Below are 13146 nucleotides of genomic sequence, written 5' to 3' on the forward strand. Positions count from 1 at the left end.
GGGTAAGGGTCGAGGCCGTGGACACGAGCTGGCTGCTGAGGCATTAGGAGAGAGGCAAGTTTATGGGCTCCCCAGCTTCATATCACAATATGCAGGTCCGCATGGTAGACCTTTATTACAAACAGAGCAGTGCGAGCAGGTGCTGTCGTGGATGGCAGAAAATGCATCCAGCAATGTATCGACCACCCAGTCTGCTACGCAGTCCACTACTCCCGGCCTAGGGACTGCAACTCTGAATCCTCTGGCTTCTCCACCTTCCTCCCAGCCTCCTCACTCCATGAAAATGGCATATTCTGATGAGCAGGCAGACTCCCAGGAATTGTTTTCGGGTCCCTGCCCTGAGTGGGAAAAAACGGTTCCTCTCTCATCTGAGGAGTTTGTCGTGACCGATGCCCAACCTTTGGAAAGTTCCCGGAGTCCAGGAGATGAGGCTGGGGACTTCCAGCAACTGTCTCAAGAGCTTTTTGTGGATGAGGATGATGAGACACAGTTGTCTGTCAGGGAGGTAGTAGTAAGGGCAGTAAGTCCAAGGGAGGAGCACACAAAGGATTCGGAGGAAGAGCTGTTGGACGATGAGGTGACTGACCCCACCTGGTCTGCTAAGCCTACTGAGGACAGAGCTTCAGAGGGGGAGGCAAGTGCAGCAGCAGGACAGGTTGGAAGAGGCAGTGGATTGGCCAGGGGTAGAGGCAGGGCCAGAGTGAAGAATCCCCCAACTGTTTCCCAAAGCACCCCCTCGTGGCAAGCCTCCGTGCAGAGGGCTAGGTGTTCAAAGGTGTGCATGTTTTTTAGTGAGAGCGCAGATGACCGTCGAACTGTGTTGTGCAACCTGTGTCACACCAAGATCAGCCGGGGAGCCACCACTACCAGCTTGACCACCACCAGCATGCGCAGGCATATGATGGCCAAGCACCCCACAAGGTGGGATGAAGGACATTTACCGCCTTCGGGTCACACCACTGCCTCTTCCCCTGTGCCACAACCTGCCACATAGCTCTAATCCCCCTCCCAGGATGCAGGCACGAGCACCTCCCGGCCTACACCCACACCTTCACCTCCATGGTCCTCCACTCAGCAATGTCTCTCAGCGCAGCGTTCAGCTGTTGCTAACACAAACGTTGGAGCGAAAGTGGAAATACGCCACCACCCACCCACAGGAAAGGGGTATGAGAGTAATGCAATATCACAGGGCCCTGGTGGAAAACGTGATGTAAAAGTTCCCATTTGACAGCGCTGGTGGCAGAAGACGCAGTTCCGAGGGCCAACTAGCAGGTGAGGCGTGGGGATCAGGCAGCATGTCCAGTGCAGGCAGGGAAACACTCTCCAAGGCCTTTGCCAGTTTTATGGCTCCCCAGCAAGACTGTGTCACCACTCCCCAATCAAGGATGTGTCGGAGGGAGCAATGTAAAATGTAAAAAGATGGTGAGGGAGTACATAGCTGATCATACCAACATCCTTCGTGATCCCTGTGCTCCATACAACTATTGGGTGTCAAAGCTGGACACGTGGCACGAACTTGCGCTGTATGCCCTGGATGTGCTGGCCTGCCCTGCCACTAGTGTCTTGTCAGAGAGGGTGCAAAAGAGCTATCAGCAAACAAAATTTTCTGCGCTCAATAAATAGTGTGTAACCACAAATAGTAATCTGTCAAAGAATATATAGGAGTTACACTTACTGGGGAGGAGGGGGGTATGATGACCATGAACCCCCTCCTTGAAGTGATGACTCTTTCAGCCTACAAATAGATGTTTACCACACGTTTTAGAAGTGAAGCAATAACACCTTTAATTCCAAACTTCGCTAAAATAACAGGCAACGCGTTTCAGTGCACACAGGCACCTTTCTCAAGCCAGTGTGCACTGAAACGCGTTGCCTGTTATTTTAGCGAAGTTTGGAATTAAAGGTGTTATTGCTTCACTTCTAAAACGTGTGGTAAACATCTATTTGGAGGCTGAAAGAGTCATCACTTCAAGGAGGGGTTCATGGTCATCATACCCCCCTCCTCCCCAGTAAGTGTAACTCCTATATATTCTTTGACAGATTACTATTTGTGGTTACACACTATTTATTGAGCGCAGAAAATTTTGTTTGCTGATAGCTCTTTTGCATTTTATTCCTTTGGGACCACTCTCTTATGAGAGACCCCAATTATTTCTGCAGCTCTCCCCCGGGTATTGGAGGATCAAAATAGTGTTGGCTTCCACTGAATGTCAACCTTGAGGCGCTATCTGGTTTATCTTCTTGTGATTGTCAGAGAGGGGGAATCATCACGGATAAGCATACCTGACTGTCAACTGCCAGCGTTGACATGCTTACACTCATAAAGATGAACAAAGGCTGGATTTCCCGAGACTTCTCTTCTCTATCGGCGGAAAGCAGTGGAACCTAATGATTCTTTTCGCTGCAACAGGGGAAAAATGCATCCGCTATAACAACAAAAAAAGGGGGAATTAGCTTCGTCAATCACTCTCGGATATTATTACTCTTCCTCCTCCTATCCTCCTCCTAAAACAGCATGTTATTAAGCTGAACTGCCAAATTTTCTGCAGCCCAAAAGGCTCTGTTTAAAAGTTTTTTACAATTTTTAGAAATGTCAAATGTTTTTATACTTTAACTGCAACCAATTTTTTCACAGGGCTGCCTCCAGGCTCTGTTACAAATTAAGCAACAGTGAGCTGTATCTTTAAAAAGTGTTTATGGTTTTCACCTGCCCTCGCGGTTGAGCAATTTTTCAGGGGTACACTTGTCCTCTTGGTACACCAATTTTTCAGGCCATTTTCAATACTGTTAGCAAACTAATTTTTCCGGCCTTCTCCTACACTCTTGGTAACCAAATTTTTTCAGGTGTTCGCCTATACTCTGGGTACACCAATTTTTCAGGGGTTGTCTTATTCTCTTGCTACAGAAATGTTAAGGGGGTCCGCCTATACTCTTGCTACTGAAAGACTTGAGGGGTTTACCTATACTCTTGCTATACTCCTGCTTGGGGTCTGGGGATCAGCGTTGCTCAGCATGTATTATCTCTCGTGCTACAAATTACCACAGTTATCAGAAATACTGGATTGGAGCATCCACTGGAAGTGTAACTGATTTCATGAGACTTTCACAGGGTCACTGTATAAATGTGGTGGCTACTTTTTCGACACCTCCGGCTTCAAACCAATCTTTGGTGTTAGTATGCACTGCTGCATTGTGGAGATGTCTAGAAGTGCTGGCACCTGAGTCCCCTTTATGCCCACGTTTGCGGCTCCTGACAATTTTGTGATGGAGGTGGCACGGGATTGGAATGATGATCTTACGTTAATTTATCATCAATTGTCATCAACATTATGGGCTATTGCCCACACTTTCAAAGAGGGTCGCTGCCTGGCCCTGCCAACCCTCTGCAGTGTGTCTCCGGCTCCTCCTCATCGCAGACGCACTTATAAATCGACATGAGGGTGGTGTGGCTATGAAGCGAGTGTGTGGCATGAGGCCAGCTGAATGCTGCGCAGGGAAAATTTTGTGTGTGCTGTGGACACAGGGTCATGCGCGGGGTCGGACAGCAATGCCAGCATGTAACCCAGCAGAAGAGGCAGCGGTGTTACCCGCAGGAGGTGATTGTCCTTGGTTGCAGCTAGTGTGGTGCTTAGCTAAGATGTGCCAGCGCATGTGCTTGCTAATGAGGGTCTGTCCCAACTAAATTGTTAGAGGGGTGACCGCCAGGCTCACTATTTGGCTTAATAGTGGGACCTGGGAGCCTCAGATGCAGCCATGCATGCTGCCGCTGCTGTTCCCTATCCGTTTCTGTGGTGTTTCCATGCCTTTCTGATGTTTTCAGGTGTTCCACAAATCATGCCCTATGCGGAGCATCGGTCCCATACAAATATGCTCGAGTCGCCCCTTGACTTCAATGGGGTTTGTTACTCGAAACGAGCTCTCGAGCATTACGAAAAGTTCGACTCGAGTACTGAGCACCCGAGCATTTTGGTGCTCGCTCATCTCTACCAATCCCCTTTGGTAGAATATAGTATGTCAATGCATCTAAACAAGACTCTTATCTCCAGTCAGTGTCTGTGCACTCCGCTCTTTGGCAGCGGGCTCTGGGTGGATAACTAATACACAGAGAAATAGCTGACAGTTTTCGTCCATTTATATGGAGCCCTGCAAAAAGAAATGTCAGTCAATCAAGTTTCCTTCTGCAGATAAAAAGACAAAATCAATGATTTCTTTACCTTCTTTATGACAAGTGTGTTTAGGGCTTGTGCGCTGCTTCTGGAATAGAAATTCAGTGTTGAATATGACATGAAGTTAGAGCCATTGTCTTTGTTATATCACTATTCCAACTGCCATATGCTCATGCCGTATATTTTTTGCCACAACATGCTTGCTTACAGAGGTGTAGCGTGAAGCTGCTGGGCCGCAATAGAGAATCTGTAACAGGGTCCCTCCAATAATAATGCTTCATTCATAATACTGGTCTCCTTATATGCGGAAGAGACATCTTATGGGTCACCTAAGGCTCCAGGGTCCAGTCGTAACTACATCATCTGCACCTTTGTAGTTGCACCCCTGTTGGTTTACATGTTTGAGTGTCCTGAGAATATCTAGCATGGAATGGAGTGCCATAGCAGAGTCGTTCACCCCAGAATTGGGATCAGCCAACAGGTGTTGTAGTCCTCGAGGTGTCAAGGGCCTACCTCAATCCAGCGATGCTGCGTTCTCTTCATTTACCAGTGGTTTTTCAGCCACCGTTTTCACTTCTGCACTCATCACAGCAAGTAGTAAAAAAGTCCACGTCCATTATAAGCTTTTAACGGAACTTTATTCAGTGATGTGTGGCTTTCCTATCTGGGCGCTGGGGTGGTACACTCCATGGAGTCAGGATCGAGTCCATACTTCACTTGCTGCTCCTAAGCCACTTGCTGAATTAGTACACTGAATACTAAGTCAGACTGTCTTACTTCTCCTCTACCAGGAGACGAGCACCACCCAACCTACTATACAATACCCTGGTTTCTAGGGTAACAGGGACTTTTGGTGCATTGTGCCACCCAGTGTCCAGAGGGTACAGTCTTTAAACCAAACTTTGCTTAAAACACAATTTGCAAAGGATAGTACAAATATTATATTTAACATCACAATAATTCTCACGGCTATGCACCTCCCTTTTACTCTAGTACGCTCTGATTTGGACCAAGTATGTTTTGTAGTGTGTAGTGTGTAAAAGTTAAATACATTTTGCTAAGTTTGCCAAACTTTAATAATTCTTAGTTCAGGCTGGGGGTGGCACAGCACTGGGGCAGGTGAGCTGCCATCATCATTTATAGATTGCCTCCGAAATCTTGAAGTAATCTCTCGGTCACAAATCCAGCATCTGCAATATGGACAAAGGGGATGAAAGTCTTGGAAGAGTGTGGACCCTTAAGGTGCCAAACACCTTCAACAACTGTTGGCCAAACATCTGTTTTCCCCAGATCCCTTATACACAGCTCAGTCAGGTGTTTTTAGGGAGGAAATCCATAGCCAGACACTGGCTTGGGTATTGAAACTCAACATCCGACCCCCATCCTTCTTTCCCTAACATCAAATGTTTTAGTAGTGGCCAATATCAACAACATCCTGTATGTTATTATAGGAATTTATAATCCATCACATGCTTCCATAGATATCCTGCAGGAAGCTGCTATATTTGCAACAACTTTTCCTATGGCCTGTATTTTATGGGAGATTTCAGTGTGTTTATAGATCCTCATATGGACACATTTTCACCTCAATCTCAAAGGAGAATCTCTTTGGGTCCTACCCCTTTTTCTTTCTTACATTTTAGGGTCCACTTACATCTAACGATTTATTATTTGAACGAGCGAATTAGCGAACATTGTCAGAGTTCACTCATTCGCTCAAGCAGCCTGTTTACACAGGCAGATACATTGTTGGCTCGTTCAAATGAGAAATCGTTTAGTCATTCATATTCACTGAATTAGTGAATGAGAACAACTGAATGATCAATATTTAAACCGAAGGATTAGTGAATGAGCCGATGATGATTTTCATGCCTGCATAAAATGATCGATGAGCAAAAAGCGAATAATTTATTTTTTGTTGTTCGATCATTGGCTGTATTTACACTGAATGGTCATCGTTCATTTTCGCTCGTTTGAATGATTTTTAATGATTTTTGTTGAATGAAGGAATAAATTATAATCATTCCATGTAAAAGGGCCTTTACCTATGTGTCTGCTTTTCTGAAGCAGTGCCAGAGGAGGAGTCTCCATGTAGCGGGAGCCGCTCACCAAATGCAGTCATAATAAGAGGTCATGTACCAGACTTAATATCACCTAGTTAAAAAATATATATAAAAAATAATGCAATTAAACAGAGTTTTGTGTCCTCCAAGACCTATACAAGACAAGGGTCAGAGAAGGAACTCTGGTACCTTTAATTCTTTATGAAACTCCACTAGATATATTGAAAGCAGTTGATAGCGTGCATAGCGCAGAGTAGTGACAGATGGCGTCCTTGTGAGTCTAAAGGCATAACAATGTATACATAGTCTGTGACACTTTTATTTTTCGCACGCGTTGGGTCTTTTCAGACAACACTGTTTTACAGAAGCCGTCAGTACAGATATTAGAACACCCATAAGGCGATTCAGCTATTACGAAGACAAATGTGACATGCAGCAATTTGCACTGCGCTCTTTAAACATGACAAGTCATTTGCTTAAAGCCTAGAATTATGCTTCATATTATGCAACACTATGTACTTTAAAAGAGAAATTATTGTTTAAACGTCATGTTTAGTGTACCATTCAAGCAGCACACAAACGAACATTTCCCATAGCAGAAATGCTGCCACAGAGCCTGCAAAATAGCAGTTTTCAGGACATCAGCCATTTTATACTATGCTTTGTAATGAATGGTTCTGCTTGTATACTACTGCAGCGCTCAATTATGTCCTAAGTACTGACCACCAGCTTCACTGTACCATCTTGGACCATACAGTCAAACTACTAACAACCGCTTGTCAGTTAGTATGTGAGTGCTTCTCATACTCCGTCCCCGGTAACGTCATCTCTCCGCCCCCTGGTGATGTTATTGAAGGTCCATACATTTATAAAACACAGAGCCTGACCAACAGAAGAACAACATAGTTAGAGCACTTAAAAAGGGGAGAACAAAAATAACAAAAGGAGAATACAACAAACCATTATTATCTCAGACACAACTTAGCAGTCCTGACAGAAGACATTGACCTACCACCACCACAGAGATCCAGTGGGCTGAGGGACATGCGGTGACATCACTGCTGTGGGAGGAGCCATTGTGCAGTTTTGGTAAAAGAGATCCGATGGGCTGAAGGACCTGCGGTGATGTCACTGCTGTGGGAGGAGCCATTGTGCAGTTTGGTAGAAAGTACTGTATACTGGATAAACTGACAGCAGCTACAACCAGGACCTGTGATGATGTCACCGTCATGTGATCACCTGTGTGGGTGGAGTCAGAAATCACATGACCAGAGGTGATCAATGTATCCAAGCATCTGGTGATGTGTGGAATAGCAGAGCTGTGTGTCATGTGCTGTGTGTGTGATATGTGGGGTCAGGATGGGTGTAAATGGATGTACAATGTAGCAGAGCTGTGTGTGTGATGTAATGGGTCAGCATGTATGTAGTAGAGCTGTGTGTGTAATGTGTGGGAATCAAAATGGATGTAGTAGAGCTGTTTGTGTGATGTGTGGGAATCATAATGAATGTACAATGTAGCAGAGCTGTGTGTATTGTGTGGGAATCAAGATGGATGTACTACAGCTGTGTGTGGCATGTAGTAGAGCTGTATGTAATGTGTGGGGTCAGGATGGATGTACTAGAGCTGTGTGATGTGTGGGGATCATAAGGCATGCACGATGTAACACAGCTGTGTGGCACATTGTGCCACTAGAAACACTGGTATTATAATTTCCTAATAAATACTAGTACTTTAAAGGGAACTTGTCATGTCCCCACAGCCCCATAAATTAAGTTATGGAAGTAACATGGACCCGGTTAAGGCATTTTTTTTTACTTACCAGCTCCCACAATCCAGCAGTGTGCCCCTTTGAAGTTGGTGTGTGACAGGAACATCTGATCTCTTTAGAATCCCATGTGCATGCTCTCCTACACAAGTCTACGCACACTTGCCGAATTCACTTGATTTTCATGCTGCTTGCCAACTTAGGAAGAGGAAACCACCAGATCATTGAGGGAGTATAAAAAATACCTCACCCGTCTCCTTGTCTCATCTCCCAACAGCACAATAACTTAGTTTATGGTGCTGTGGGGACATAACAGGTTTCCTTTAAATCCAGACCAAAGTTAAAAGGAAGCTGTAACCTCCAATGACCCTTTGCATACAGCAAACTACTGAGTTCATGCACATAATTGTCAAGGGTTGAGGTAGGGCAATACAACATTCTGGATATGATGCAGTAGATGGAGTAACCAAAGTATACAATATTTATTTACGAACACAGGAAGAAAAGTGATAACTTGATAATAAGGAGTAAGCAATTGGATGATGACGATACCTTTTATTACCTAAGCACAATAAACTATCATCTCTAACGTAGTAGCTCTTTTTGAACAATATCAATAACTCTTTAGTAACATCAATGCGGTCTCATGAAAGCACAGATCAGTCCCTTTGGGGGTTAACACCCTTGCTCCCCATGCAAAATATTTCAGTCAAAAAACTTAAAGTTCCCAATGCTCCTCCACTGGTGCAAACTGCTCTCGGGAGTTCGAGACACACCCAGTGTCCCTTACAGTTTGGTCACTTTCTCTAAACACCGATATACATTGTTATAGCATGCCTGTCCTATTGGTGTGCACACCTGTAATGCTAGCAGAGGCTGGCCTCACTTACATTTCATTGTGTGGAAGTCACAGCTTCCAATGACCCCAGCGATTACAATGTTGTCAGTGGTCGGGAGAGCTATTTTCCACTCCTTTCTCCGTCCTCTTTTGGTGCCAGTCAGTTCTCTTGCTATCCGTGCTGTTGCAATCCTGCTCCACCTCTCTCACAGCCAGCAGCTTATTTGATCATCGGTCTGATGCCTACTCAGCTCACTAAGCAGCTGAAATTACTTATTATATCAGAGCATCCTCCAATCACACTAAGTCCAAATGTGGGTTCAATTTTTGGCACTCGCAGTGATTTTGGTACAATTTTTGATGCATCACTCCAGTCCGTTGCTATGGCACTATTTACCACCTAGGGTGAGTCCCTCACATAATGGAGAACATTAACTAGTCCAATCTATGCATTGAGGTTTGCGAGGGGCAACGTGGAGGAATGCAAGTATTTAAATGATGCATTCAACTCATTGCCCCTTCTAGTATGCAGTCATTACATTAGGTTATAGAGCCCATTGCAGATGATAGATTTCTTTACTTGAGTTGACATCGTCATTTCTCTGTCCTTTTCTTTCCCCAACCGTGTAGTCACTATACAATACATTAAACATCTATTCAATCTTGCCTGACAGAAGAAAAGTAAAGTGATGAAAGTGAGAAGCTGGACACATTTCCATGACTAGTAGAATTACTAGGGTTATGTAACATACCAGCTCTGTTAGGATATTCTGCGACTTAAAAATTGATGACCTATCCTTAGAGGTGTCAGAAGTCATAAGCCTATGGATATAATATTGATAAATTATCCTAAGGGTATTTCACAAATATTTATGTCCCGTTAAACCCTTTTAATATTTTACTCTAGTTCCTTCAATGCAAGTTTTCAAGGTGCTCTGATTTCTATAGGTCCTTTATGTTAGGGACTCACCCAGAAGGGTTAAATTGCTACCATATGAAGACAAGAAACTTGGGGTTGTAGTGACCTCTAGTGGCCAGTTTGAAAAACTGCATTAGATATTGCCTCCTAGGTGCTGTGTCTTGATTGGCTGTTAGGAGGTCACACGTTGGAAGGTCCTTAAAAGAACAGAAGGAGAAAGAAAGGACCAATCATGCTCACTGGAAACTTTCTAGTGGAATGGTGCCCTGCTATAAAAGGGGGCAATTTGACCTTCATGTGAGTAGAGGTGCTGCTGGTGCATCATTAAAAGAGGCCGCAGAGGAGATGTGGAATGTGAGACAGAGGAAGAGCAGTAGAAGCACAGAGCCTAGATGGGAAAGGGTTGCTTGAAGAGCACAGAGAACGCTGTGCAGAGGCACCAGAGACAGATTTCTGCACAGAGGAAGGAAGTAACCGTGTTAGAACCACAACCCGTTGGGGACAGCTGATCATGACAAGGAACTGAAAACAGTGAGGTAGAGTTGCACTCTTGACGTGGGACAAGTCAGTAGTAGTAGTGATTCTCATACAAGGGAACCAAAAGTGAGGCCGGCTTCAATTCATGCATTAGGTGTGCACATCACAGGGATGCAGTTGATAACCAACAGGCAGTTGCATAGGGAGGTGCTACGTCAAAGGGGCTTGTACTATTTAGCAAACTTCCAGTACTCACAATGACAAAATGAGATATTAATACAGAGGTGCGATCCTACCTGTTCAGCTAGACCATATTGATAGTAGTAGAGTGTTATTCCTGCCAAGAACTGTGTATTGTATCACATCATCTGTGTTTCAAACAAAACTTCGCAAAGTGCTATTAATATTGTTCTTATTAGTAGTAGTGTTGTTATCTCATATCGTGGGCAAACTATTACTGCTAGGATCTAGTTAGCTGTAGCTAGTGCCAAGCTATTGAAAAGTAACTGTTAATTTGCTGAATTTTCATCATAACCTTCTTTACTTCCATTCCTTTGTTCGTAAATTAATATTGTTTATTTTGGTTACCCCATCTGCTGCACCGGATTCATAAATCCAGGAAGCAATGGCTCTGATTGGTTTTTGAGCGCTGCTCAGCCAACCAATGCAGCGCTCGATGAACCAATGCCATGGCTGAGATTGGTTCATTGAGCACTGCATTGATTGGCTGAGCAGTGCTCGAGAACCAATCACAGCCATCACGTTGTGGAGGCGGGATTTATGAACTGACGAAGCAGCAACTCAACCAATTCATAAACCCCACCTCTATAAAGCGATGGCTGTGGTTGGTTCTTTGAGCACTTCTCAGCCAAAAAAAAAGCAGCGCTCGATGAACCAATCACTGCCATCGCTTTGGTTCATCGAGTGCTGCATTGACTAACTGAGCAGCGCTTGAGAACCAGACAAAGCCATTGCTTTCTGGAGGTGGGATTTATGAATCCCGTAGCCAGGAAGTGAACTTCTGTCGGTGGCTGTGGACTGAAGCAAGCTCGCTGGAGCTCCGGAAAGCAGCGGGAGGACCTGGACTGGGCCTGCTGGGTAATGTATTGCTTTTCTTAAATGTAACTGTCCGCCCTGATCCTCATGGTTGATAGTTACAGTGAATAAGCCTTTGGGTGGAAGGTTTTGAGAGTTAGCGTGTTCTCCTGCATTCCCCCTCTGTGTGATCATCTTGTAATTGATTTTGGGTACGTCTTATCAAGTGACTACTTGGCCCTTTACTAATATTGATCTTTTCACCTACTCTATTTATTAGCTGTGATTTTGTCTTTTGAATATATGTAAGTAACAGAGTATATTTTATACTGCATATTTTAAGAGCACCACTGATATGTGGTGATTCAAAGTAATGGACCCCTCTGATCAACTATTGATGACTAGAGATGAGCGAGCGTACTCGCTAAGACAAACTACTTGAGCGAGTAGTGCCTTATGTGAGTACCTGCCCGCTCGTCTCTAAAGATTTGGGTGCCGGCGGGGAAGAGCGGTGAGTTGCGGGAGTGAGCAGGTGGGAGCGGGGGGGGGGGGGGGGAGAAAGTGAGGGAGAGATTCCCCTCCCCCGTTCCTCCTCGCTCTCCCCCGCCGGCACCCGAATCTTTAGAGACGAGTGGGCAGGTACTCGCATAAGGCACTACTCGCTCGAGTAGTTTGCCTTAGCGAGTATGCTCGCTCATCTCTATTGATGACCTATCCTGTGGAGTAAAATGAAAAAAAAAAAAACATTCCGCCATCTTTCAGTGCATCTTGTTTCTATGGCCCATAAACCGCAACAAAAATGACCTGACAACTTTATTCTATGGGTCAGTATGATTACAACCATACCAAACTTGTATAGTTTTTTTTTTTTCTGTACTACTTTGATTTTTTTTCAGACATTTAATTTTTTTAAATTATTTTCTGTCTCCATCTTCTGCACGCAATAACGTTTTTATTTTTCAGTTGACATAGTTGTGCAAGGACATCCTGCAGTTTATGTTGGTACAATTTTTGAATACATACAAATTTTTGATCATTTTTATTGCATTTTTATTAGAGAAAGTGTGACCAAAAAGCGCATTTGTTGCGTTTTGTTTTTTTTCTGACGACATTCACCGTGCGGGGTAAATAATACATTACTTTGATAGATTGGACTTTTACGGATGCAGTGATACCAAATATGTATTTTTGTTTTATGATTTAGATTCTTTTATTATAAATATGGTAAAAGGGGGGTGATTTAAACTTTTATTACTTTTTTTTCTTTCAATGATTATTTTACTTTATTGTTCTTACTTTTACTTTTTTTTTTTAGGCCTCATGTCCACGGGGAAAATGAGGCCCGACGCGAATTCTTCATGGAGAATCCCGCAGCGGGTCCCTCCTTTCCCGGGAACAGGAGGCTAAAAAAAAGATTAAACTTACCCGTCCGGACGCTGCGGATCTTCCCTCCGTCACGGCCGGATCTTCTTTCTTCGGCCCGGCGGATGTGCTCGTCACGCCGGCAGCGTGCCGCGTGCATGCATCGGGCACATCCATCGGGCCGAAGAAAGAAGATCCGGCCGCGACGGAGGGAAGATCCGCAGCGTCCGGACAGATAAGTTTTAATTCAGGTATAGGTGTTCCGCGGATCCAGACGGCTTCCATAGGCTTCAATAGAAGCCTGCGGGAGCCGTCCCCGCGGGAGACCCGCACTAAAATGGAGCATGCCGCGTTCTTTTTCCCACACACGCAATCCACGCCTCAAGGGTAAAATGACATCCGCAGGTATTTAACTACCTGCGGGTGTCCAATGCATCCCTATGGGGGGCGTGGATCCGCGTGCGGGAAAAACGCTGCAGATTTTAAATAATCTTTTTACCGTGGACATGAGGCCTTATTC

This window comes from Eleutherodactylus coqui, chromosome 7 (genome assembly GCF_035609145.1).
Source record: "Eleutherodactylus coqui strain aEleCoq1 chromosome 7, aEleCoq1.hap1, whole genome shotgun sequence".
Lineage (NCBI taxonomy): Eukaryota > Metazoa > Chordata > Amphibia > Anura > Eleutherodactylidae > Eleutherodactylus > Eleutherodactylus coqui.